Source organism: Galeopterus variegatus, unplaced genomic scaffold (assembly GCF_000696425.1).
Source record: "Galeopterus variegatus unplaced genomic scaffold, G_variegatus-3.0.2 Scaffold5219, whole genome shotgun sequence".
Lineage (NCBI taxonomy): Eukaryota > Metazoa > Chordata > Mammalia > Dermoptera > Cynocephalidae > Galeopterus > Galeopterus variegatus.
In genome coordinates this window covers 1,467-4,687 of record NW_007731330.1, presented here as the reverse complement: position 1 = coordinate 4,687, position 3,221 = coordinate 1,467, and the positions used below count along the sequence as shown (strand labels likewise).

The following is a 3,221-nucleotide window of genomic DNA, read 5'->3' as shown; positions in this document are numbered from 1 at the left end:
TTTTCCATCTGCCTACCTGGGAGCCAAAAGACACAGCTAACATGTTTTTATAAAAGATCTGTGAGCGGGCCGGCCCGGTGGCGCACTGGAGAGTGCGTCCGCTTGGGAGCGTGGCGGCGCTCCCGCCGAGGGTTCGGATCCCATGTGGAGACCGGTTCCCTCTCACTGGCTGAGCGCGGTGTGGGCGCAACACCGAGGGTTGCGATCCCGTTACCGGTCAGTAAAAAAGACAAAAAAAGCCAAAAAACAGAACTTACAGGACCTGCTTTTTAGGAATTAGAGCACAGGCCCTACAAGTCCTGACCCTTCCCCCAAGTTTTCCATCTGCCTACCTGGGAGCCAAAAGACACAGCTAACATGTTTTTATAAAAGATCTGTGAGCGGGCCGGCCCGGTGGCGCACTGGAGAGTGCGTCCGCTTGGGAGCGTGGCGGCGCTCCCGCCGAGGGTTCGGATCCCATGTGGAGACCGGTTCCCTCTCACTGGCTGAGCGCGGTGTGGGCGCAACACCGAGGGTTGCGATCCCGTTACCAGTCAGTAAAAAAGACAAAAAGGAGGAAAAAAAAAGATCTGTGAGTATGCTCAGGCTTCAGGAGAGGCTTGTCTCCAGCGCCCTTCACTGTGGCAAAAAGAAGGAGTTGTTGGACCCCAATGAGACCAATGAAATTGCCAGTGTCAACTCCCATCAACAGATCCGGAAGCTGATCAAAGATGGGCTGATCATCCACAAGCCCATGACTGTCCACTCCTGGGCTCAATGCCAGAAAAATACCTTGGCCCTCCAGAAAGGCAGGAGTATGGGGATAGGTATGCAAAAGGGTACAGCCAATGCGCGAATGCCAGAGAAGGTACCTTGGATGAGGGGGATGAGGATTCCATGCTGGCTGCTCAGAAGATACCATCAATCTAAGAAGACTGACCACCACGTGTATCACAGCCTGTACCTGAAGGTGAAGGGGAACATGTTCAAAAACCAGCAGATTCTTACAGAACACATCCACAAGCTGCAGGCAGACCAGGCCGGCGTGAAGCTCCTGGCTGACCGGGCTGAGACCCGCAGGTGTAAGACAAGGAAACACAAGCACCAGGAAGAGCACCTCCAGCCCAAGAAGGAGGAGATCATTAAGACTCTGTCTAGAGAGGAAAAGACCCAGAAATAAAGCTATCCTCCTATTGTTTGTACAAAGTGGCCTCGGCGACTACATAGATCAACCATTCAAATAAAACAAGCCCTATATCTTCTAAATAAAAAAAAAAAATCTTGTGGATTAAAACTGAATAATCAGTGCCTTCTCCAATTTTAAGATTGGTTTTTTCAAGAGGCAGTCCTTGCAAATAGAATTTACCAAAAGATCACAATTTATAGGACTTACCACACTTTTGAAATAAGAATCATCCCAATGGTGGGGAAAATGAGAAATAGCACAAGTATCCAACTTCAAACCAAACTTGAATCAGCAATAAATTTGAAAAAATAATATGATCCTATTGAGTGGCTCTCTCACCCAACCTTTCAGGACATGTGATTAGCATCAGCCTTAGAGCACTTTGTTTTAGAAGCCTGGCATGAGTTCTCTTGAAATGTTAGGGTCAGCACATTGGATGCAGGGTGGGAATGGGGTACAGAAGCTAGCAACAGGGTAGAGGATCAGGGAAAGAAGATGCTGACAAGATTAGGGCTCACTCAGTACTACATTCATCTGACCCTGGGTCCCTGCAATGCTGGAAAGACACAACTTAACATGAGTCTGGACACCCTAGCAAGATGTCAGCACCCTGCCATGAGAACCGACTGAACTGTACAAATACTTTGCAGAACCATATCCTTCCTCTTTCACATTCTTGTGAAAATGTAAATGATTTACAACTCTAGTAGTACAAAACAAACAGCAGGGAAAATTTACGCTTCCTTAAAAACACCCAGGGCATTGCTTTAAATCCTATTTATGATGAAAATATTTTCTAAAAACAAGTCATAGGCAAGTTAACCCCTATCACCCATTTCTTAGAGAGGGTGATCAGAAGACTTGCACATCAGCCAGAGTCCCTGGCAGAAATGCACAGCATGCTCCAATGGGAAAATTGAGATTCTTTACAAAGGTGTTGGGTGAGGTTGAAGAAAACCAGCAAGGTTGGTGAAATAGCCCTGAGCTGGCAATGACAGAGAGCCATTAGTGAACCCTACAGAGAAAGCAGCTGCTCTCTGGGTGGCCCAGCAGGGAGCAAGCCAGAGTAAAATACCCCGACTCCTCTCTCTTCCCTCCAATCTGTGCCAGGGCCTCCCACTGGCCAAAGCAAACTGGTAACCATAAGGCTTAGAGCTGTTGAAACAGTCCCTGCAGGTCTCTCTGCCCCAAGAAGGAACAGAGTAGGTGGGGAATGAATCTGGAAGGACAAGTGGAGGCTCTCCAGCCAACAGAAACTACAGTGGAGCAAATGTAGTGGGACAGATATTTCCAGAGCTTTACTTAGAGGACACAAGTGCTGCCATTTTGAATCCCTTTGCTGAAGCAAAGGCTATTCCACTCGAAGACAGTGTATTTTAAAAACATCAGAATTTTCCCTTTTCTACTACAGCATGGTCTTATGCCATAAAAAGAATTATGCTAATCCAATTTAACAATGAAACTCAAAAAAGAGGGATGTCAGAGGTGGTACAGAAACATTCTAGGGTAATAATGGAGAGTCATTAAAAAATGACTTCCTAAAGCAATAAGAAAATAGTTTAAGTCCATAAGCAGGTAGGTTATCTATCCAGCAGAGTCTTTTCGGAACAAAATGATTTATTGCACAAGGTAAGATGTGTTGGAACTCAGACTGAATTTAATGCTAGTCATTCTCGTACATTAAACAATTAAACTATATTTCCATAGCTGGGGGATAGGATAGACTTTCTATTACACTACTTTCTCTTACAGTATAATTTTGAGTCTGTCTGTGGGATTTCCATCACTGAAATCAGGATTCGAGACAAGGAATCCTATATTATTAAGCAGGAGAGAAATGTGTTACGAAGCCAGGCCTAACTCAGAGATAAATATATTTTAATAAAGCCGAGAGATTTATGAATGACATCTGGCTTTGAGTTTAACATAATATTCCTGAAAGCTTCTCTGATGATAAGGGGAAACCTCCCACTAATAAAATATTAGCAGTTTAATCACTAGGTCATCACGCACAAAGGGTAACTGACATCGTAGTGACCCACAGTCATGGTAACTG

General features: G+C 45.1%; 1 pseudogene; it reads left to right on the top strand.

The window, feature by feature from the left end:
* Positions 1–574: 574 nt before the first annotated feature.
* On the top strand, positions 575–1,159 carry LOC103604543 (annotated as a pseudogene).
* The last annotated feature ends 2,062 nt before the right edge of the window (positions 1,160–3,221 follow it).